Here is a 26,400-nt window from a genome sequence, read left to right on the forward strand (position 1 = left end):
ACATGCTACGAAGTCCAGAAGACTACATGCAAAAGACCCCGTTACAACTAGCTGCCCTGTATTGTGCCTTACTGAAATACAGCCTGAACAACTTCTTTATAAGATTAAAGTAATGGTTTATTTACTGTAATTTTGGGGGAGGGGAAGGGTGGGGTGGGTTAAGTGTCGGTTCGGTGACCTAAAAAATACAGCTCTTTAAAATGTATAATTTCCTAACATAAACAGTATGAACAGCATTAACTTCAAATATTTAGATACAAGCCAAAGTGAGGAAAGTGATTTTCAGTGGTTTGGACCTTTTCCATCATTCTAAAATGGAGAACATCAATATCACACCATAACTTACACAGATATTAACAGTAGGTCAGCAAAGGTAGCACATAAGCAGCTGAGGGACAGACAGGCTTCTTGGTATATTTCTCTTTGAAGGAAAGAGCCAATCGTAACAAAAGGAATAATTACCTCATGGAAGCTTGTCATCCAGCATTTGTTTTATCCGGCAGCAAAGTGATAGAGCTACTGTTCCATTTGCCTACATGACAGTGCAGTTTACGGCTGTGCTCACAGCCAAAGCCTTTAGATTGGATTAAAGCAGTAAATGAGTTTAAAAGCTGAAAGGCCAAGTCAAGAAACTGGGTGATGTAATGTCGCGACTGAGAGACAGTCAATAAGAGCACGTCTGCTTCTTTGGATTACTGGGTCACATAAGAGTGTTTGTGTGCTTGTGTGTACACTTGTGTTTGGATTTGTAGCAGAGAGGGGGAAATAAAAGCAAGATGGAGAACAGAACAAGACCTGCGTAAAGCTTTTGAGCAAGTGCATGCTTCATAGAAGAATAAAGGCACTCACCAACTGATTCAGCCTCAAAGTGAATCCTTCCACTGCTCTTCTAGTTCTCTCTCATACACACGGATTAATAATGCAGGTCCCCTGCTCAGTGTTTATATATATTACAACATTTTAAAAGCATTTTTTAAATCAATTTTATGTTGTCTGGCCCTGAATATTAGCCAAGTGTTGAAAATAGTCAAAAATGACTCGGAAAATCAAATTAAGACAATTAAAAGTATTCTCACTGTGCCATTCCCACACTGTAAAAAGAAAATAGTTGATCCAACTTAATTGAATTGCTTCAATTGGTAACAAGTAATTCAATTAAAATTATGCAACTTAATTTTTTAAGGTTAACCTTAAAAAACTTTAAAAATTAAGTTGGATAAACTTAATTGAATTACTTGTTACCAATTGAAGCAATTTTCTTTTTAGAGTGCAGTTCCCATTCATTCATTCATTATCTGTAACCGTTTATCCAATTCAGGGTCGCGGTGGGTCCAGAGTCTACCTGGAATCATTGGGCGCAAGGCAGGAATACACCCTGGAGGGGGCACCAGTCCTTCACAGGGCATCACAGACACACACACACACATTCACTCACACCTACGGACACTTTTTTTTGAGTCGCCAATCCACCTGCAACGTGTGTTTTGGACTGTGGGAGGAAACCGGAGCACCCGGAGGAAACCCACGCGGACACGGGGAGAACACACCAACTCCTCACAGACAGTCACCCGGAGCAGGAATCGAACCCACAACCTCCAGGCCCCTGGAGCTGTGTGACTGCAACACTACCTGCTGCGCAGATAAAAAAAAAGTGTTAGCTGTACCTTTAAATGAACACTAGTATCAAGTTTAATCCAAATCAAGGTCAAGTCCACCCACCAGCCACACGATCTAAACCCTGAAATCTGGTGCATCTCACCACAATACCGCAAAGCTGTCCTAATCTGTGTATAAGCAGTGTACCAGATTAAAGCCTGCAATCCTACCATTTTTACTCCAAAAGAGCAACACAATCCCCTCACTACTGCAGTGTTTATAACTGTCATTAATGCTAATTAGGGGTCTGACACTCCGCACAAGCATTCACTGACCACTTTATTAAAACCATGGCTTCATTATGTTTAACCCAGATCTTGGACTATCCAGATTCAGTGAGCCTGTGTTCATTTAGCCTTAGATTGTTTTTTTGTTTTGTTTTTTTTGCTGACAAGTCTGGAACCTGACATGGCATTTTGCTGTTGTAGCGCATATGCCTCAGAGTCGGATGGGACTTAATTATTTTATTTATTTATTTCATTTTTTTTTGTTTTATTACTACTGTTGTAAAATGTGTTGATATGAGTTAGTGTAGATTTCTTGTCAGCACAAACCAGTCTAGCCATTCTCCTTCGATCGTTATCACACAAATGCACAAAAATTCCAGATCAGCACTTTGTGAACTACTTTAACTAACCACACCACAGTTAAAGTCACTAAGACTGCGGTTCTATAACTGGCCCTGGGGATCCACCGCATGACAATAATATATAAACACACTACTGAAGCTCTTGACCTGTGTCTGCATGGTGTTATGAATGCAGCTACGTGTGGCATACTGGATGATTGCATGACTAAGCAGGTGTACAAGGGTTTCCAGCAAAGTGGCCGGTGTGTGAATATTCCTCACATGTGCATGAGAAAAACTCACACACACATGCAACCATACATCCAGCACATTACAAAGTCTTCCTCAAAAGCCGCCTCCCACTTACTTGGCTCCAGGTCTCAAGTGGAGCATCAGTGATACCAATTAAGCTCCCTTTCCATTTCATCTAAGAGAGCGGCAGGCTGTAGACAGGCCTGTTAGTGCTACTACTGCCTCTGAATGTTTAATAAGTACTCACTCCCTCCACTCCACTCGCTGAAAACACTTAAACTGCCAGTTCCAGCCAACCAGGACCTGGGATTCTCATTCTCTCTCTCTCTCTCTCTCTCTCTCTCTCTCTCTCTCTCTCTCTCTCTCTCTCTCTCTCTCTCTCTCTCTCTCTCTCTCTCTCTCTCACACTCACTCACTCACTCACTCACTCACTCACTCACTCACTCACTCACTCACTCACTCACACGCTCTCTCTCTCTCTCTCTCTCTCTCTCTCTCTCTCTCACACACACACACACACACACACACACACACACACACACACACGACTCTGATGTTCTCCTTGTCTAATTATTATGCCTTTACAATTGTGTGCTTTTTATGGCTATGTAATTATGTGATTATAATCCTAATGACTGCATACTAAGTTCTCAATCTTCAGTGCCTTACGTTATACATGATTTATTATTCATTCCACCATTTCTAAACATTATCTATCCTGTCTGTTGGAGAGACTCTGAATACATCATCACTTCTGCATTTCTGGACTCATTTCTTAATTGATTTGATATTTATTTACAGATTTTTACAGTAGACACTCCAGCCTTAGAGGCAATATCCAGCGCATTACCCAGGCTTCAAGGGTGGGTTCCTCAATACTTTTGCATGAAAAGCATCACACATATACTCATACATGTGTGGTTCTCATACAGTATGTGTGCCTGAGATATAGAGAGAATATGAATTAGAGTCAAGATAAAGAATATGAATGGGGGCTGTTGGCAAGGCTGTTTCAATTTTTTTTGCCGAAAACAAAAAAAACAAACCACTATGTCACAGATAAGTGGAAGACTGAATTAAATCGGTTACCACATTCACTCACCAGTGATACACACAAACAAGATGGATGATATGGAGAGAGGAGGAGGAGGAGGAGGAGGGAGGGCTGTTGGCAAGGCTGTTTCATCTAAACAAGCCAAAGCAAATCATAATGTCAGAGATAACTGGAAGGCTGAAGCAAATCCATTACCTCATACACTAGCAACCAGTGCAGGGTGTTTATGTATCATATAGTAAATGTTTAAGGGGTGATAAACTGACGAAAAGCTACTAACCTGATATAGGAGTCTTTTTTAACAAATGTGCATGTAGTTAGTGAGTCGGCTTTCATTCCTTTGCCTTACTTCCATCAGCTGCAAAATGTACAAGCAACAGAGCTAAAGGACAAACAGCACCAGGATATAGAGATGAATATAGGGGAGGTAACTACATCTATGAAAGTTGAGGGGTAAACATATTACATTCACACTCACCACTCACACATCCTCAGACTTGAATCCTGTTGAAAATCTGTGGGACTAGCATTGAAATGTTATTGTGTTTTTCCACTGCACGACATCGGTTTGACTCTGTGCCAGAGCTCTGCATTTAGTGTTGATTGACAAGTCTCTCTGGCCAATCAGCACTCAGCAAAGTTTAAAGGTCACATTTAGAAGTGATCTCTGCTCATTTCGTACCAGGTGCGAACAGGGAATAATAAAGTACCTGGTTCCAGGGAACAGGCACCAGATTTGGCTAGTGGAAAAGCAACATAGCTAGGCTGAGTAGGTTCCATGCAGTGGAAAATAATTACATTCCTTGGTATACACACACCATCTGGGGGTAAGGTTGGCTTATATTATTGATCATCTCTACATATAGCCTCAGTAATAACAAAAAAAATATATAATATTTCCCTCCCTAAAAAAGTTTCCATTACCACTTCGCACTACAATGGCTACTGCAAGTGGACAAGAGTGGTAGATAGAAGCTGACAGTGTTAGAACCTGACATTAACAAATGGGATCAGTTTGTAACTACAACATTTACGTAAGCAATTGACTCAGTCCCCTCACATCCTCACCCCCAAGATGATATTATGTAAGATACTGATGAAAAACTGGTGAAAAATAAAGAGTCAAATGGCTTGTTATTTCAGTGGCAACACTTTGGAAATTCTCTTTCAGAGGTACACTAAAGCCCCATACAGGACTAGCGTGACAATGCAACCTTTTTCATATTCATGTGGAGCATTGGGAGGAAGATCTGTTTTTAAAAATATTCTGATCTGTATCCAGGGCCTTAGTCATGAAATTCAAGTTATTTCTACTAAACAGCTGCCTCCCCCACCACCCCTTTGCTCTCTTCCTTTGCCTTTGAGTGAAACTCTTTCTACTAGACTTACACAATATCACAAAGGCATTCACACACACACACACACACACACACACACACACACTGACACTTGCACGCATACCCCAAAGCCTCAGGACAACTGGCACTGAAAGATCAGTGATTAATATGGCCCATTAACTGCCATAGCCAGAGGGGGAGAGAGAGACAGAGCAAGAGCGAGCGAGCGCAATGAAAAAAAAGGGCTAACATTTAGAAACCTCATTCCACTACACGCACTACAACATTTACTATACGCATTCCAATCACCGCAATGCACACAAGCAAAAGGATATAAAGAAAGGAGAACAGAAAGAGGTTTTTACAGTCAATAAGCAATAAACGTGCAGCACACAAACATGTCCTCAGCTTACCTTCTCCACTATGCTTCTCTCCAAGGGTGAGCACCATTGTACTCTTCCTCCTTTTCTCTCTCTCTCTTTCATACAATACCAGTTACCATTTGAAGTTGCTTAGACAGCTGCTCCCAATGCATTCACAACATTCATCAACTTGAACTTGGCCCTTACTCACTCAGCTGTTTGAAAAGCAAGCTGCTCGCGAGAGAGAGAGAGAGAGAGAGAGATTGAACAGGATTCTAAATGGCTTAATGCTAATTCTAGGAGCCCAGCCAAGTGTGATGTCCAGATGTACATTACATAGTTGGACAGACACCCAAACACCGCTTTACTCCTATTGCACACGATCCAGGACACACTCCCACAACAGTGTCACTGTACTACTCCTCCCAAGAGGCTCTCTCTCTCTCTCTGCCATGTGGTGCTGGTGCATTTCTCCCCAGAGACAGAGACAGAAAAGGGCTCTGACCACAAACATGCACCAGATGATCTGAATACCAACCACACACACAACCACACATTTGCACATCCCTCTGTGGTGTAAACAAAATCTTCAAAACTTCTGGTAAAATATTCTACACTGTAATGGAATAGAAGGTGTGAACGAAAGGGGTTTGAAGGAAGAAGAGCCAAGAAAAATAATAATAATAAATAAAAGTTGTATTATCTCATTTCAGCCTGTAGAGGGCAGTCCTGTCACATTGATACAACGTCCATGGTGCTCGAGTCAATTTCTGTCAAGAGCCAGATGATCAGTCCTGCCATGTGCAAAATCTCATTCCACTATGTTTTCCACATATTCTCACTATTATAATGCATTTGTGTTCCAAACAGGAGTTCAAGAAATATGAACAGTAGCATACTGCACATTTCTTCTAACCAGAAACACTGTCCACAGGTGATTCCAGTTCAGTGCCTGTAGGAGTGATGCGCTCCAGCTCTGAAGGGTTTAAATGAGCAGGCTGGAAAAGGCTGCAGTGGGACAGTGCTGAATATTTCTAGTCTTGGCTGGTCTTTGGAGACTAACTGTATAGATTCAAATGAAGCAGCTAAAAGAGCCCACATGCATAATGAGGAGCATGAATAATTGATTACACTGAAGTGGAATAACTGATGATGTCTCCAATGCTGGTATGCAGAGATTCAGTAGAATGTATTCCAAAATGTGGAATTATCAAAGCCATAATATCTCAGATTTGCAAAAATGCACAAATGGGAAGCACACAAGCGCAAGCTGTTTGCAAAAGCAAGGGAGAAAGAAGACACTCCAACACTGTCGGTTAAAACACTGATACCAAAATACTGTGAAGATGCTCTTGGCAGCACATGTCCAGACTGTCAATGCACTGATGTAAGACATGAAATAATGCGTGAACACAGGAGCAGGTGCACCGAACTGAAACTGGAGTGAAGATTGGTGCTAATCATTTGCAAATGTTAAACGCTCAATGCAATTGCTTTAGAGATGGCATCATTAACAGTGTCTTTTCTAACTTTCATTTCAAACACAATATAATCATCATGATAGGAATCTTGGCATGAACCTGCTGTCTTTTTCCACCCTTACTAAAGTAGATTAGATGTTTTGACGGAGTTAACTACAGCCTTTCACCTTCACTGAGCATCGCTATTGGAAGAGGTCACAAGGTCACCTTATACTCAATCTCACATGGAACATCTATGATGCATTAATAACTGTGTACTGGATAAGAGAAAGGAAATGAGCACTGGTCAGTCTTGTGAAAGAGAAAGCACCTTCATTCTACACTCCTACATCTCATGTGACCATACAGGACTTTGACAGACGTGCATACGCATGATGTGTGAAGTAAAGTGTTGCATACTGTTTATACAAATGACAGAACATACATTAAACTAATGAGTGTCCACACAACACAATCTCACACGCACACAAAAGCAGCCATGTGATCTCCAGCAAGACGGGGGTGGACTGGACTTGCTTCTGTTTTAGCAGGCGCCAAAACCAATAAACAACAGACACAATCTCTGAAACACAGACGGAGACCAAGCACACATTTGTCAGCGTCACGTCAGCGACGTTGGACAGGCTGCTTAACGTGCTGGGATTGATGAGAGAAAGCAAGAGCAAGCAGCAGAATGAATGGGTATTCTCATGCATGTTAGCAGCTGACCTGCTGCTAATGATTTTACACACATTACACAGAACACAGTGCAGCTCAACCAGGTTCACTACAAATCCAGTGCCTTGCACTCGCAGCCACGCACCCACACACTATCTGGCATTTCACTCTGCCCTTTTATATTGCATACTCACTTCTGGCTTGTAGCATATAACGTGGACAAACCAGCCCCCCCCCCCCTCCTCAAAATACCCCCACCTACCTTTCAACACAAAGCACCAAACCTTGCAAGACCAACACCTGAAAAAATAACAATTCTAACACATAATTCAAAGAAGGAAGAAAGAGCATGCCATACCAGTGATGTCGTCCTTGGAGGGTGAGACAGAGAAAGAGAGAGAGAGAGAGCACGAGTGAGCCTGGGAGAGGGAGAGAAGCAAGAGCAAGCGCACGAGCGGCGGAGATAAACGTGAGCCTGCGTACGCCTTCGTTCCGCACCTCCAAATCAATTTCACACTCTCTCACCTCCCAGTCGCCATGATGTCATTCATTCATCCGTTTTCCGTTGCTATGGGAACCAAGAGCAACGTGGTTTGGGTCAGCTGCCCTGTGGCTGTGTGAGCAAGACCCCTACGATATAGCCCTGTCCCACCCCTCTCACCTCATACTCACCCCTCTTTCCCTCTCGCCGGTGGGCAGGGAAGAACTGTTCAAAAGGAAAACATTATAAATAAATCAAAATAAATAAATGAATCCAGCAGCTTGACACAATTAGCAAGACAGAAGTGTTCTCACACCTTCAACAGCGAGGTAAACCTCCCAAAGCAATGTAAGCCGTCAAAGTACAGTGTGCTCTCATCTGCTCACCAGAGGCTCCCCTCCCACTCACAGTCTCATTGTATCCCTAAAGCTGTGTTTGCTTGCTGCTTGCACTCTGTCCTTATGTCACAACCAACCGCCTCCATTTCACTCTGTGCTACATGTTTGGAATGCATGAATATTAATATATACTTAAATGGGGAAAAAAAAATTAAAAATAAACTAAATCTGTTGTTTCCTACAGAATGATTTCTGAAATAACGACTAATAATTATAATTCCCTTTAATTATCAATAAATAAATAAAATTCAGCAGCAGACTGATGCTTAAATGTTATTTAAAAACTAAATCTGAGAATTTTGGATGACGTTTACTGAAGTAAAATCAGATTTTATTATTTTGAAAATTGTTGATTTCAGTGTAACGCTAGTACTGGTAAAATGTAACAGCTTCTTAAATTACAATTTATAAATAGTGTGAGGGCGGCACGGTGGCGCAGCAGGTAGTGTCGCAGTCACACAGCTCCAGGGACCTGGAGGTTGTGGGTTCGACTCCCGCTCCTGACTGTCTGTGAGGAGTTGGTGTGTTCTCCCTGTGTCCGCGTGGGTATCCTCCGGGTGCTCCGGTTTCCTCCCACAGTCCAAAAACACATGTTGGTAGGTGGATTGGCGACTCAAAAGTGTCCGTAGGTGTGAGTGTGTGAGTGAATGTGTGTGTGTGTCTGTGTTGCCCTGTGAAGGACTGGCGCCCCCTCCAGGGTGTATTCCCGCCTTGCGCCCAATGGTTCCAGGTAGGCTCTGGACCCACCGCGACCCTGAACTGGATAAGCGGTTTCAGATAATGAATGAATAAATGAAAATAGTGTGAGTGTATTGGAGAGACATAAACATACAATGAGGTAAACAGACATACTGCTATTGTGTACATTACATTTACAGAACTAATCAGACGTATTCTGAGCAATTTATAAAAGCACATTCTCTGTGTTAAATTTTGGGAGAAAAGAAATATAATGATATATATATAATGAATATCATGAATCAGATGAAACAATCCTGTCAAAGATTCTTTAAAGAATCCACTGGCTACGTTTTAAACTAGCAAACTACGTTTTATTGAATTAAGAACCAGAATCTGTGTTTTAACTGATTTTGCTGTACAGCTCAAATATCTCAGTGCAAAAGCCATGACCTCAGTTTACCTTGTTCTCTAGCCTTTACCATATGTTCCCCAGCAAAGTACACACCGTCAGTCACAAATACATCCCCCAGAGCTATGTCTGGGTGCACAGGTTCAGACCCCCTTTCGCCCCTCCATCTCTCTGGTCTTTTGTAATGAATAGTTAATGGGAGTCTCATTACCATGCTCTCTCTGATAATCTCCACACTGACCTTGGAGGGCTCTGACATCTTCATACAGAACTGAATCCCTAACATTTAAATACACACCTGCCCCCCCACTGCCGCTCTGTCCATGCTTTTAAATACCTAGCCCCTTCCCCCACTCTTTCTGAGCTTGGTCGGTGAGGAGAAGGATCGTACCATTATCTGCCATCTAGGCAAATAACAGCAAATTGTACAGTGTATGCAAACACACCGTGGATTGCCATTTAATGCCTTTTGTAGATATGAACCTCAAATATCTAGCAGCATTTATATGCCATCAGGGGTTCAATGCTAGATTGTTGCATTATTACACCATCTGCTGTTATTGTACTACATTCGTTTAGAGAATATAAATACTGCTCTAATACTACTGTCGACAAAAGTGTTATTTCATAGAAACTGGTGCAAGGCTGAATGTGCATTACAGAAAACAACCTAATGGTGGAATGCCCTGCTCAATCTAAAGAGGGCAAAATCATGATCAGTTTAATCAAATATGGCCCATTTAGAGGGTGTTAGAATATTTAAGCGAGATTTATATTGCATGTATATCAAAGGCCTCACTACAAGGATAGATTTGATACATGTGTGGGTACCAGTCAAAAGTTTGGTTTCCTATATTATTTCCTGCATTGTAGAATAATACTGAAGACACTGAAACTATATAGAAACATACAGAATAATGTACTATTTCTACTTAATCCATGTCAAGCACACAGTAGGAACAGAGTGAGGAAATAAACCCAGGCATCTCTGTCCCCCTCAGCTTCCACCAGCTCTTGACTGGTACTGTAACACTGGAATATTGCTAAATTGTATCGTTTCTGAAATACTGACATTACTGCAGCATACTTGATTGTAGTGTATATACAAATGTAATTGCTTGTATTTGTCAGTGTATGCAAATAATTCCAGTTGTGTGCTGTCAGGTTTTGTTCCATTCTCCTTCTCTGTCATGCTTGTCTAATCTCATAACACTCACTATGAAACAATGCTTTGTGCACAAGCATGCAAAGCAACTCCTGCTCTCAAGTGCAGCGCACGGTGCAGCATAAAGAAAAAACATCAAATTGTGTCTCCATCATTCAACACCCCCCCACACACCCACACCCCGTACAGTAATAGTTGCTGCTACATCTCTGGAGGATGGAGTCTGACTCCAGGCCTCATCGTGTCCTCAGTTATTAATCAGTCTCATCGCAGTGACATCTTACATGGAATCAATACCTTCAAGGGGTTCTCTGTTAACACTTTAATCATGGGAGGGCGTGGTGCACTGCTGTTGTCAGTCATACGCTTAACTACAAAAAAAAAGAATTGCAAGGGGTGTAGTAAATAGTGTCAATTACTAGAAAGTACACAAAGCAATGCGGTGGAGAAAAGACGGGTAGAAAAGACCTGTACATGAAGCTTTTAAAGCTGCTATAGTGCATCACAAAAAGTAATGAGGTGAAGAAGATAGGGGGAAAATTATGCTCCAAGACTGATAAGTTTTCACCAAGGTCATAAGTTAAAACCCCTTTGCAAAGTGTGGAACGAAAGCACAAAGGGTTAATGTACTATACACACTACAGACACCCGAATGACTTAGAGAGCTCTGTCTCTTTTTTCTTTCTAAATCTGCTGTGCACAGAGGTTCCAGAACACTACTTCACTCATTCCCTCACAGGAGCGCTCTTCTCATTGTAACTTTAAATGATGAGAAGCTGAGCAGCACACCTATAGACCACAGGCTGCTTATGATTGCAAAGAGAGGAAAAATATGCTGAAGGCACAGCCTCTGGGTATACAGTACACCTTGCAGTTCTTACATTTGGAACCAGCACACATCCATCAAGCTACTGTCACTTTCATTACCATGGACATACCAATCTGGCGTCCAGAACGAGATTAATTGTATAAGGTAAATGCAGTCCTGTGGTCTCTGTGGCAGCTCTATGTTTTTGTATTTGTTTATTTTTCTTGAATGTTGAATGATGTAAATAGCTACAGATTGTTAAAATATGTAAATAAATGTTCCAAAATGGAAAAAGCTGTATGCAGCCTCCAACACGTTAGTATCTCAGACTAAAAAAAAGTAGGTCATATTCTCCTCACAACCAACATACAGCTCTCTTCAAAAAGACATCAAATAACAGAAAGAAGCAGAGTGGGAGCAGGAACACAAGGAAGTGAATGATTCATGAATCAGTGCAGATCTGTAACGTGAGCTGTCCAGATCTGCATGTCAATATAAACAGAAAGACCTGTCTGACCACAGAGAACCGTATCTGATCAAAGGATGTCTGACCAGCGTGAGCCACGCCTGGGAATACCCTCAGCAACACTTAGACTACTAATGCACAACCACCACCAGCCAACAATATGCACACAACGTAGTTCAAATAATGAAGGCTCCATTGTGGGATCAATTCAAAATTATCTCCCATATCGAAGACAACACTGAGGATCTTGTCGACATTACAAGCTTCACTGCTCAACAGATATGGTGCTCAAATCAACGTGTTTGTAAAGTCACTATATACTCATTGATCAGCCATAATATTAAGACCACGTCCTTGTTTCTACATTGTCCAATCACCCAGCTCCACTAACCATACAGGCCCACTGTAGTTTAAGTAGATTGTAGTTCTTCTGTTGAATTGCATACTTTGTTTGCCCCCTTTCACCCTGTTCTTTAAATGTGCAATTAATTTTTCATTGTACATTGACAAAAGTACTTTATTTCACATTTACATGTATATTTAAATGTTATAGATCATTTCACCTACACTTCCGTAAATTAACACCGCCAATGACCATTAAAAACCTTTTAACACTCTACATATATAAGGAAAACAAACCATCTAGATATATTTGCTGCTTCTATAGCTCACCTCTCTTACACTGGTAGAGAATCTGGAGGAACCAGGGAGAGGAAACTGGCAGGAGCAAGGCAAGGTATATCATCGCTGTCCACTGAAAAACTGGCATCTCCCAAAATAGTAAGTTAGGAGGAGAAGCAGAAAATCCTTTGTAAATTTCAACGGAAGTCAGTGTAAAAAGATTTCATTTCAGACTGATTCCAGTTTGAAAGCACTTCTTATTGGTCCATTCATATTTAATTTTTCACACAATATGAAGGACAGCTACTGTGTTCAAATGATGTAGTAAACAAAATCCACAAAAATGGAAATACGTGTGTCAACCGGACAGCCACGCACACACACACTATTAATCAAGTAAAAAAAGATTAGTAGCAAAAAGCACACACATTTAGGGCTTCTTGATGCAGCTCTATGCTTACACCATGAAGTCCAGTTCTCTTTAAGCTGTTAAAAAGAATTATTTGTGTAAAAATACCCCAGAAAAATATATAAGAAAAAACTCTTTAAATGATCTTTTTAACATCTGACCTCAACACTGTACTGAGACTGCAGAAGTACGTGTGCTTTTGGACTAGCCATATGTCTACAAAAAGAAGGTACAGGTAAACTTGCAAAACTTGAGACAGTATCAAATAGAAAATTCTTACTATACCTACTACCACTCTTACCCTCAAATAGAGTGATAAAGTTATTTTTGGGACAATTAATTGATGGGCCACACCATGCAACACTCAGAGATGAAAGCCATAAAAGCCACAGAACCGATTTACAGCAATCTCTCTCTCATGACATACAAAAGCGGTCAACCTGATGTGTGTCTGGCAAGCCTAGAGCAGTGAGGATTACCTAACCGTGATCGGCGACTCCCTCTGGGACGGTAATGAGAGGATGAATCAGTTAAGCAGATTGACTGGACAGCCTTGGGTTAGTTATTAACACACTAATATTAAGCTCTCTCATGCCAGCTTGGACCATGCCATGCCAATATCACACAATCGGCTCAATCTGTGGGACAGTGTCCTAATCAGATCTGAACCCTCTCCACTTTCAGCAGAGCACACGCACTGGCCCCAAATCAACATCTATCAATGTGCAGCACCCTCATTAGGACTCTCGCTTAATTTAGTTCTAGCTCGATAGCATTTATCATCTCATTCCATTCTTTGTATTGTAGTGCATCTGTCAGTTTGTGGTTCTGTGCTGAGCTCTTTGTTATAGTGAGCATGTATGCTTTCATTTCTTACTGTGACATGAAGAGTCTCTTGAGAATGCCCTGATCTCTGGCCTACTGTAAGCTTGCATTGATTTTGTCCTTTGGTTTGTTTTGGTTGGTCATGTGACCACAGTGGTCTGGGTAAATACACAGCTGTCTAACATCACAACACAATGCTGCTACCATCTCAAAACAATCTTACCTCTGCTTTAGTAATAAATTATTCAACATCAGAGCTCAGATAAACCAACCGCTCGCAACAGCAGAAGGCTGCCGTATGCAAATGCATTTTAATCACAGTAGCCTAAAGTCACATTTGAAGCTGCTAAGCTTGCATTCATTTTCATCCCAGATAACTGCTGCTCTGGTAGTTTGCAACACTATTGTATGCCGTCCAGTCTATTGTCTATTCTGCATTGTTCTTCCTACTTTATTTCCTTATTGTCACATGCATTAACTGGGTTGTTTTATGGCATTGACTCATTTTCATTTTTACTTTGTGAGCAAACACAACAAATAAGACTTTCTAGGCTTTTTATGCCAAATAAAGATTCTGGAAGCAACAAGCGGCCCTGAAGCCAAATATTCTTGGAGGGGGTGTGAACAATCCTTTGCCTAAGTTTACAAACAGCCTGGTGAGAAACTGTCACATCAGGGGAAAATGAGCGATCCCAACTACAGTGAGCTAGTGAGAAGAGACATTGAAATACAGCAGGAAACCATAGCTATGATGTTTAGCGGAAGAATTCGAGATAGAGAGGCACTCTTCTCCTAGCAACTGCATCCTTCTGTACTGAGCTCATGAGAGAGAGCGAGCACTGGGATAATGTCAAGTGGCTGCACTTGACAGACACCAGTCATGCTCCAGTTCCCACAGAGACTACAGGCAGGGCTATGTTAATGCAGGACTGCCACAGTGCTGTACAGTATGTCAGTTACACACTAAATAATGTGAGTGTGTGTCAGTGAGAGCGAGAGAGAGAGAGAGGTAGGTAGGATAAAGAACGAGAAGAAGAGAGAAAGAAAGAGAAAATAGGAGAGAAACTTTGGGAGAACGACAAAAACTGAAGGGGTGGAGAGGAAAGAAGAGATTTAAAGAAAATTAATGAGAACATGAGGAATGAGGGCACAAAGCGGGAAGAAAAAAGAAAAATATGCTGAGAGTGTGAGCAAAATAGGAAACGAGAAAGACAGAAAATACATTAGGAATTGTTAAAGGTGAGAGAAATTATAGCATGAGAGAGAAAAGATAAATTAAGAAATGCAAAACATTACAAAGAAAACAGAGATGGGAGGAATGTACGTGAATGTGTCTCAAATGGCAGTCCTATCTGCTTCTTCCTACTCACCATCTGTACCTGCATGTTACACTGAGCATGTGTGCAAGTCTAATCTAGATGAGCAGAGCTGCCAAAGCTACGCATGTAATAAATGTGCATAACTAACAGCACAGATACCTCCTCAAAAGCAGCAGATTTCTTCATAAATCACCACACCCCCAAACAATCTCATCCCCTCTATCAGACTTTTGAAACCAAATATTTTCTTCTCAATCTCAGGTTTAATTTCCCACTAATTAGCAATTCGTTCACTGTCTTAATTTAAACTCCTTCGGCCGCCTACTCGATTAAACTCACGCTCACGCTTCTCACTCATATCTCCAGTGCTTTTACTCAGAACTAAAACAGCTAAGGACACATGCGATCAGCTCATTTAATGGGCTGAAATTAACATTTTTTTAATTCCTGCTTGAAATCAGCATGGACTCTTCCAAACAGTCAAATCACACAACACTAATCTTTTATCTCAGTTTCTGAAATGTAGTCCTGGCTCCCTGCCTGCATCAAAACCCACCTCCTAAAGCAGAGCCTTTCAGTAATCATATGCCACAAAGCAGGCACCAGCTGAGTATTAGCTGATACACAGCAGGGCATGGCTTTCATGATCATGAGTCATTGGTGCAAGCCTATTAGCCCTATACTCAGAACAGACTGATGAGAAACGTATGGGAGGTGTAGCATGGAATAAAGTGTCTACCTTTAGAGAAGAGAAAGCCAGGATGAAAGGGAAAAAGGTGGAAAAATACAAGTGAGGGAATACTGAGAGAGAGAGAGAGAGAGAGAGAGAGAGAGAGAGAGAGAATATGTCCATGACGTCCAAAAGCTATGGCCTTCTATTTGATGCACCTGCTCACAGTCACATTCCATTACAAAACGCCAGGAACTAACCAGCTGCTTCTATTCCTCTCTAACACAAACCCCACCAACAAATGAATGAAAATTACTCTTCAAATAATGCTTCATATATTATTTATATCGCATTAACTTTTTTAAACACACACACACACATATATATATATATATATATATATATATATATATATATGTGTGTGTGTGTGTGTGTGTGTGTGTGTGTGTGTGTGTGTGTGTGTGTGTATATCATCTAGACTTCAGAAAGGTATAAAATAACTTAAATAAGTGGATCTGCTTTGAATATCAAAGCCACCCACCAAATACTATACAACAGCAAGCAAGGTGCTCTCTAAGAATATTTAAAGCTAGCAATTTCAGGAACACTGCATGAAACCCACTCTCCTTTCTTTCATCTCATACACATACTCCCTCCCTGCCCTTTTCCCTAAGACTGGACAAGTCCAGACACTGGCCCTGACTTTGCTAATTATAGCACAGTAAAGAGCAACAAAGTGCGTAAGGCCACCTATCACATCTCACCAACAGGTTTTGCTCATGTCATGTTGTTACATATATTCATGTTCAAATTAAATATGAATATATTCAGATATCATAAGTATGCTAGGAGGAAGTCCCCAAAAGTATAGCCAGGGACATATTTCACCCTGTAACAAGCTATCAGCCAGCAGATCATACATAAGAGATGTAAAAGGAATGTGTAAAACTATGCAACATGAACCCAATAGGAAATACAGTAAGCAAAGCTACTCTACTCATCAGCCCTGAAATAGAAAATAGACCATCCAGAGCCAAAGGGCAAGGGTGTGAGAGTGCATCTGTGTGTGCGCCAGGACACTGGAAAGACCCTAGGAAAATAAACACAAACACCAAAGCCTATAAAACATCTCAACAAGGTCTGCATTGTAAAAGTTTCACATTTGAAAATTATTCCAAAAATACTGGAACCATGTTCTTTATTAAACATTTGTATAATCAAGTTATCTGCATTAACCTGCTACAGACATAAATATATATTTGGTTTTTAGCACTTAAAAATCAGAAAACAGTTTAGTGATACAAATGTTACTATTTACTCCAGCTATGCATCAAGTTGAACGTGACTAGAAGCCAACTGTGTTTAGAAAAGACAACTACCTGTAAATCTATATAAATATGAATGCAGTTCCAAAACTGAACAGTTTCAGGAATATGTATTGCTCCCACTGTCTGCTACTGTATAAAAACTACCCACAGTGTGGGGACCTTTGTAAATATCATGAAAGTGTTGGTTTACACATGCAAGTCACTAATTACAAAACACAAAACAATTTACTTTTATGTGTCAAAAATTACATTAAAATCACACAAAAAATCACTTGTCTGATGACTGAATATGCAGATGATAATTCCAAGCTAATAAGTATAAGTAGCTTTCTGTGCCTCAAAGTCATATTGCTATAACCATTTTAAACTATATAAAATGCCATGTTTGTAGAATCTATACAGCTTGTTTTGCTACCCCAATATATCTAGCATTCACACTCACACATCCATCACAGCCATTCATCTCTAGTTTACCCGCATTCCACCCTTACACAAGCACTCCACAACTGATCCTCCTGAAAAAAGTGCCCAGATGGGGTTGGCTCCCATCAGATTGCTGTGCCGGGGGGAACTATTTTACATGAGCCGCTCTGTGCCTACCATGACAGCCCATTCATCAGGTCTTTGGCGTGGAATACTTGCAAAACATTCATAAGCCACAGAATCTGGAGGCCATGTACCTACTGTGAAATAAATCAAGCAATAATTACAGTAATGACCAACAGACAAGTCTGCTATTCTGACAAGTAGCCTAAATGAAGGGTCTAGTTATAAATGTTTAAAAATTATAAAACATTTCTACATTTTAACAATCCATGTGGTCACAATGAAACATATGTGACATGCTTTGGTCAAAATAACTCATTGTTCAAACATCGTAACACCATTCTTCCCTTGTCTAAACAGCCCTGTTCAGAATGGCTGTTTAGAGTGACAGTTCAATGCAAGAGTCCAGGATTGAAGAGCAAGAAAGAGAAGTTCTGTTTTAGACATTTTTGCATTGTTCTCAATTCTTGGGAGACTCTGATGCGTCAATAATGTTTATGATGGGTGAGGCTACTCAATTACACATTGTGGCCCTATGGGATTTGATGGAATATTCACTCGAGTCAATTTGCACAAGATTAATTTATTAACATGGGGTTATTTTTTTCTTATTTTACAGTAGGTAAAGTGAACTGAAAACTTTCCTGAACCCTGAGCACCCACTCCAAAAAACATGACTGAAATCATTACCCCATGTCAACAGGTAAAACTAAACCTGTTTTGACAAAACCTTGACTGAGTTGTTTTATTTTACATTGTGTGGGGTCCCCAAATTAATGTGCTAATGCACTGAAAAAGTGATATTTCCATAATATGTCCCATTCAAATAACTAGCGTCCCAGCGCCAATAGAACGGTGGAGAACCGACATTCAAACAATGCATACCCAGTAAACAATTAGCCGTTGATTCAACGTTGAAATAACGTAATGACTGCCGTCTAATCAACGTTCTCTTAAGGTTGAAAATGAAAGTTGAAAAGACGTCCAAACACAGACATTGAAAAGACGACTATTAGACGTATTTTGGACGTCCATTGACGTTATTAATTGGTCCCGAAATAAATTACTTGTATAAAACGCGTTTTGGACGTCCACTAACGTTATCAATTGGTCACCACTTAACTAACTTATTAAGATGGATTTTGGACGTCCATTGACGTTTAAAAGATGTCCTTGACGGACAGACTACTTTTAGACCTATTTTGAACGTCCAGGGACGTCCCTTGTTTACTGGGGACAAAGACGTGTACTTGCTTGCCAATTGCTTTGCACACCCACAGCCCAAGTTTATCCTTTAAAAGGGTTTATGTTGTTTTTTTTTTAATTGTTATTATTATTAAAATTATTATTAAGTTTATGGTCCTTCATATTTAACTTAGCCTAATACACAGCAAATTCACCCGTGTTAAATACAAATTATTAATGTTAAATTAACATTGTTAATTTCATTTAGAATGTTGACAAGTGTTTACACTAATGGTGTTGATTTAACACTGGTGAATTTCTTATGTACCCACACATGACCTGTTAACTATGGTGTTCTCAAAAAAAATCCTGAAGTTTCCTAAAGATGGGCATCGACTGTGACCAGGTTTTTGACTTTTAGTGTTAGCTAAAAGCCGACAGCTAGCCTTTATTTTAAAAAGCTAACAGCTCATTGAAAGCTAGCATCGGTAATTTAGCCAGCAGTGGCAGACTGCATATATTTTGACACCCTAACAGTCGGAGAAGTGGGGTCTGGTTTATTGTGTCTGTTGAGTTAAAAACAAAACAGCTAGCTCCAGCCAACTTTCAGAAGAAAAAAAAAAAAAGAAAACGATTGCCCTGGCTTTAAAACGTACTCTTTTTTGTCTTATATTAGATGTGGTCTCAGCTCAGTCAGTGCTTCAAACTTACCAAGAAAAACCCAGCTGAATTTTGCAGAGGGAGTATGTCTGGAGAGACAGCGGGAGATATCAGTCAGCGGCGCATAACCAGAGGAAAGTGATCCTCCACAGCAGTTCCAGTAGGAAGAGGGACACAACTCGATTACGCTGCCACTGTTTTTCAAAGGCTTGCCTTGATGCATTGCTGACACACATGGAGGAGGAGAGGGAGTACGGGGAAAAATGGAGAGACAAATGAAAGAAAAATGAGTGTGGAGGAATGAAAATTCTAAAAAGAAAGGAGTGAAAAATGAGCATCACTCACTCTAGGGAGGGAGTTAGGACACTTCACTGAGACCTCGCCCTGCAAATCAACCCAAAGCAAGAACAAATGTAGGCGGACTTGGATTAGTAAAGTGTAGAACAGAACAGGTAGATTGAGTTAGAAAAAAAGGCGGGGATGGGGGGAGAGACAGGCTGTGAATGTGAGGCTGAGGCAGCCCCCTCTAAATCAGGTTAATGTAATGAATTTGTTGCAGTTCCCCCACCGGAGCCTCTAAACTGAAGCATGTCAGAAACAAAACACCATCCGTGGGCTCCTATCACTTTCTGCCTCTTCTAACAGTTGTGCACTGAGTATTGTACACGCACACAAACTGACCCAGTTCTGTACTCAATACCCCGACTCCTGTTCTAAAGAGAAGGGGAGAGGAGAGAGGGGGAGAAAAAGTATTAACCCGTCACACACTTGCTCCTATTATTTCGTGATTGAAGTTAAAATGACACTTTATAAGTGTCCCTTTATTTTTGTTCCTGAGCGTTGATCAAAAGCACTGTGAATAACTGAAATATGGGCTTAGTTAACGTTGCAAATATTATTAAATACTATTGAGTCCTGAGGTGGGCCCTCAGTAGCACTTAGAGTCTAATGAAAACTCTCCATTCATCCTGATGCAAACTGAAAATTGTAGCAAAGTCTAAGTGGAGACACTGAAAAACATTTAATGGTAAGAAATACTGCTGATGCAAATAATGTTATAAACAAAGTGTTTACTGTCTTGCTAAATGATGTTTGGTTGCAAATGCATTCATTTTAATATTATTAAAGACTGGCTTTAATATATGGAGGATGGGGTCTGCCAAATTGTAAAATATATCAGATAGACCAGTAAGGCTCACCAAAAAGGGCTGAATCTCTCAGCACAGGCTCAGATTCTACAAGCAGTGTGTAGGAGCAACCAACTGTTCAACTTTAATCTGAGTTTTGCAGAGAACAAGAACAAACATCTAAACACCATAATAGATAAAAACCTTGCATAATTTAAGATGGTAGTAATCCAGGGCCTTGCAGATGGTGTTGCATGGGGATAATAGGGCTGTAAATACCTGAGGATATGAGACTGGATTCATAGATGTTTGTACAATACATAATGTTCAAACAGGAAATTGTGAAGTAGCTGAATTTGTATCAAAGCATTGTCATCTCGGCAATTGTAGCTGAAAGTTGAAACGGATGGACAGGGACCACCAGCATATTTCATGGCTTGTAAATTAAATTCCAGGCAAGAATTGCTTCTTTAAGTCATAACAGATTCTTTGCAACCATGTTCTGAAATAACGCTCCACAAGGAACTACATATCTTAACTGCATATAGAGGAGTAGTGCGTGCAAGAGGCTTTTGCTCATTTCTGCTCAAAGTTGACTGGTTACATTGGGCGAAGAGACAAACTGGGTTGTTCATAACTAGAAACGTTACCTGGTCAGATGAGTCTTGTTTCTACCTGTATGTGATTTATTCTAGGGCACTGTGTTCATTGTAGACCTCAGGAAGTCTTCAATGAGGACTGAGTGCAAAGTGTGGTTCAAGCTGGAGGAGGCTCTGGGATGATTTAATTAAGCAGAAATACATCCTTTAGTTGAGGTGACATGAAATTTGAAGCACAGTGCCTACAGTGAGGGGCTGGACAACCAGGTTTTGCAGTTTGCTTCCCAAAAAAAAACCCATAACATTCCCATCCCATTCTAAGATGACAATTCTCACAATGTTCACAGGGCTGCAAATGAGACTAATTGGATGCATGAGCATTCACACATCTGGAGTGGTTTGCAAAATCCCTGGCCTGTGAAAAAAAAAAAAAAAAACAAGGAAGACATCCATGAACTCGGGCCAAACGGCCCAAAATTTTATTTTTTATCTGGTGAACTTAGGTATATACATAACTATAATTTCCTATCAAATAGACTATGTAGATGCTTAATTTTTACAATGTGTTTAGAACTTGTGATTATTATATATTTTTCTTTTGCCAGACCCAATCCTCCATAAGTTGTAAAGTTTTTTTGTTTTGTTTTGTTTTGTTTTTTTATTTTTTATAAATGTATCCTCTTCATAAAGGTTGATATATATTTTGGTCAAGGAGGTTAACATTAAACACGCCTTAATCGACCACTGAATCACAGGTGCTCTCACATGTTTCAGAGAGTGTCCACAATACTATAATCAAGAGTACATTTCTTTCTTGTTAAACATGTGGTTGTTCATTAAATTAGTATATATTGCCATTTTATATATAATAATACTTTATTTTTAAAAAAATTGTGTGATACAAAAGTGGCGTGTATACAATTTGGTTGTAACCTCTAGTGGTCAAGAACCAAGGCTAGAGACTAAATTTACTGAGTGGTAAGTCAAGCAGCTTTTCCTCAGCACACACACTTGAGGAAATCTTTGGCTCTGTAGGGTTTTCCCAGTTACTATGGAAGCTTATGATTGACAGGCAGCTGTAGGGCTCGCATTCATCACTGAGTCAAAGGGTCAAGCCCTGACTCTACTGACATCTGGTCGGGTGGTCCTTGGTCCTCCAAAACTAGAGGAAAATCTGCTCCTCTCACATACTTTTGCAAAATATAGAATTGAAATATTCAGACATGGTACATACAACTTAATAATAAAAATCAATCTAAAGATTTAATTTAATTTAAAATAAATTATAGTTGTAAAGCCAGTCTAAAGCCATGGCACACTCCAATGAAAGTAAATGCAGACCAAATGTTCTACAAAACTAAACAGTCTGAATAATTTGAGTGGATTTGTTGTAAATCAATCAATGAACATAAATAGGGTGTTTGTTTGCTGTGACAAAATCAGTTGCCCAGAATCATTGTTCCCTTTAAGTTTACAGACTGCATGTGTATTTACATTCTGGAATAAATGTAACAAAATGACCAGCTAGCAATCTGATTCTTAGCACTAGCTGAACTGCTAAAAACTGCTAGGTTGATCGAAGTAGTTTTACTCTTTTGGAAAATGTTAACCATAAAGTCCATCCCTGTGTCTGAAACTGATCCATCCTATTATAGGAAACTGAAATCAGGAGGGTAGTGAACTAGTTCAGAAAGTCATGCAGGTTTTTAATCAAACAGCACAGTGCATTATGGGTATCCGCTATCCACTAGTGTCAGCTAGTGTGCATAAGTTGTACAATACCTTTTGTGGTGCATTGTGGGATTGTTTGAGAGACTGAAATGTGTTCACTCTTTCCAGACCCTAGTACAAGCTCCAACATAGTGCACTATACAGTAATAATATAGTATATTATCAGACATTTGTTGCAACCCTACTCACTCAGGACTAAAATAAATTACTTAATATTATAATTATAATAATAATAAACATTGTTTTGGCAGTGTAGCACTGCCTGTATAAAACGGTGGCATTATCAACCTGAATTTTTGGGCAGTGTTAAAGGCAAAAGAACATTTAACACAATCTAGCTATGACTCAGTGCCACAAAAATCCCAATGTGCGTATTTGCTGTAAAATGTTGGGTTAATGAACCCTGCTCTTGGTTCAATCAACTGCACAAGCTTCATTGGCATATCACATTTCCAACATAGCCGTAATTTTAAAGCAAAATCAGCAGCCTGTAACCTAACTCTTCATCACACAACCACACAGGCACACACTTACCTCAGAGTACAGATCCACATCTTAGTCCCATGACCTTCACTCCATGAAGTGATATAGGAAACATCAGCAACATCCACTGAAATGTGCTCACAAGATTCTCTGTAGGCAAGAATGCTTAGACAGATACGCAGATGAACTCAAACCTAGTGACAGAACCGCACTCCATTACAAGCTGTTCCCATAGTTTACGATCCAGGAGCTCTGCTCTACTATTGACAGAGAGAGAAGTACACATTCAGCAGGACAGAAGCTTGGAATAGACCGAAGGTAGAGCAGAGTGGGCCAAAGAAATGAGACGAGAGAAAAGGGAGAGAGAGGCAGACAGTCTCTAATTACATCTGCTTAGCAGAGACCAGCTGCTCTTTAACAGTGACACAGGGCTTCTGCTGGCCATGGAACTGAATGTGTGGCACAAGGAGGAGGAGCCGGGAGAAAGGGAGGAGGCGAGGAGGAGGGAACAGGGTTATTAATTATGTCCCTGTCCTCTACTCTGTCCAATTCACGCCTCCCTTGGCTACAATACATGACCCTGGTTACACCAAATACATGCAGAAATAGATAGGGAAAGGAGGGGCACCATGAAATTGCTTAGATACTCTACCCCTCATGCATTCTGCTTCTTCCGCTCACAGGACTCTTGCTTGTTCTCTAGCTGACCAGTATAACAAAGGCAAGTTCTTAAGCATTTAGATCAGAGAGAGAGAGAGCGCAAGTGTGTGTGTGGGAGGGTTGGACATACAAAAACACTATCTGAATCTCTGAATGATTGATAATATTATTGCCATGGCAATATAAACAACACAGAATCAGTAGCTGGGTTCTAGCATTATTTGGAACCTCAGGGGGAAAAACACTGATGCTAGCCTGGGTTTGGATGCCCCTGCAGCTGACAAGAACTGAGCTGCTGACATCTGTTCAATTGCACAGGCAAATAGTTTGTATAACTTCCATAGCATTGCTAACAGAATGAGACACTGGAGTGGTCCCAAACGAACCTAAGGTCACCATGCTCAAGATCTACAACTGGACTACAGTGGGTTTGTAAGAGTAGGCTTCACACTAAAACTTAGTGTCCTTCCAAGATATGGGGTTGGAAATACTGAGCTAGAGGTATAAAAGCCCTACAGGATTACCCAGACTGTTTAATCTTTACAGAAAAGATTTACCAAAAGAACAGGATGCTCTGGAGCAGCCACATGAGCCTAGGGTCACAACATGCAGAATGCAAATTGGCTAGAGGGGTATAATTTCCCTGCTACTGGGCTGAGAACATGACGATGTGTGTTCAATTAAGCAACTTAATTTTTTAAATGAAGGGTATTTAACAAATTTGAAGAAGGGGTGAATACAAATATTTTAACATTGTGTATGAATTCCCTCTTTGTTCATCTCAATACATATAGCAGACATTTTCTGAGCTTAGGTATATACACAATATGAATATGCCATATGAACACTACAGACTGTTTGGTTTCTTACAACCACATAAGACACTTGAAGTTGGAGTATGTGATTTGTCATTAAAAACAGTAATATTCTTTACATCCAAATATGAATCAAAATAAATGCTCTGACAACATAAAAAAATGTTTAATAGGCCACAGGACTAAAAACTGTCCAATCATTTCACTCAGATCAAACAAAATGAATTAATGTCTTACCTGAATGTGTAAAACATATGTATGTCTAGCGGCGACTGAATGCAACTAGTGCACCATTTAATTTGGAACAGAAAATCCTAATGAATTGATTGCTTATCCTTTGTGTCCCGGATGTGTACTCTGAATTTTTTTACTCGTATTTTGGCATCTGAATTTAGTCGAATTTGAGCAACTTCAAAATATATTGTTTGAATTTTTTTATCTTGAATGTATTAACCTTGAATAATAACAGTGAAAATGTGTTTTTAAAAATTCATGAGTTTAATTCAAGAGAAATTATATTCAGATTTATAATTGCCAAGCAAAATATTCAGAGGTGGAAATCTGACTTAAATTTAAAAGCAACAAAATTCAGATGCATAATTTCAGTACAAAGAAATTCAGTGCTCCAAATCCAAAGGTGGTAATATTTCAAAGTCTGATGAGACAGATTTGCTTCCATACTGTATGTTTAAAAGAGTTTAACATGTTGCTTTTTAATGTCATGTCAAAAACTGGCATCTCAATATGAGTCCTTTCCCCTTCACTTCATTTGATGTGCCCCACATGCCCTTACATAGGACCAAACTGAAAAATGACACAAATGGGTCAGAAAAGAAACCAAGTCACAACAGGGACACCATCTCCCTTCAACCATCATTTTTAAAGCCTTCACATCTGTCAGTCCATGCAACCCAAACCCTTTCATGCCCAGCACAGACATGTGTGGAACGTCAGGCCTAGAGAAGAGAGAATTTGTAAGCAGATGCGGGGGAGGCAAGTAGCAGGCAATTATTTTCTTATTTATTCAATTCTAATCCCCTCTTGTTTTTCCAGCTGCAGCAGAAAGCCTTGAAGGAAAGCATGATGAACAGGACATTTTTCACTGGCCTGTCCAGTGACAGGGGCTTTGATAAATTGGTCTCCACTTTGCCTCACCTGCTTTCTTTTCTGTCTCCACTTTGCTCTACTGAATGCCATTCAGACACATGAATTATTGAAGGCCTATTTCAACACCACCTTCTGCAGCCAAACACAGTGAAAAATGCAATTCTACAAACACATGAATAAGCAAGCAGTGTCTGAGCCAGGCCGCTTCACTGAGACAATTCACCAGACATTGCGGTTACCAAGATCTGTCATTCATATTACAATAATCATAACCTTTCATTATCAGCGAAGACATCTAATCCAGAATATAGTGGACTACTAGCAGTGTCTGCTTGATATGTCTAGACTGCTATTCCTAACATAATCTCCATATCTGTCACATGCTATAGCACATTTGTTCAGAGTTCCACATTACATTGTTTTGATCCTCAAGAAAACGATCATATACACCTCTACATTCCTGTAAGTGTCCACTGTTCACACTGGTGAAGAGAATGAGCAGACCTTCAAGAAGACCAGGAAAACATTCTGCAGAGACTG

General features: G+C 40.1%; 1 protein-coding gene across 1 annotated transcript in view; it reads right to left on the reverse strand.

The window, feature by feature from the left end:
* Positions 1-19,476, reverse strand: part of myo16 (myosin XVI) — a 178,879-nt gene extending 159,403 nt beyond the window's left edge. The window contains exon 1 of the mRNA XM_066686750.1: positions 19,390-19,476. The gene's annotated coding sequence lies outside the window, so the exon portion shown is untranslated. The remainder of the gene's footprint in view (positions 1-19,389) is intronic.
* Between the last annotated feature and the right edge of the window lie 6,924 nt (positions 19,477-26,400).

Source organism: Hoplias malabaricus, chromosome 12, assembly GCF_029633855.1.
Source record: "Hoplias malabaricus isolate fHopMal1 chromosome 12, fHopMal1.hap1, whole genome shotgun sequence".
NCBI classification, from domain to species: Eukaryota; Metazoa; Chordata; class Actinopteri; order Characiformes; family Erythrinidae; genus Hoplias; species Hoplias malabaricus.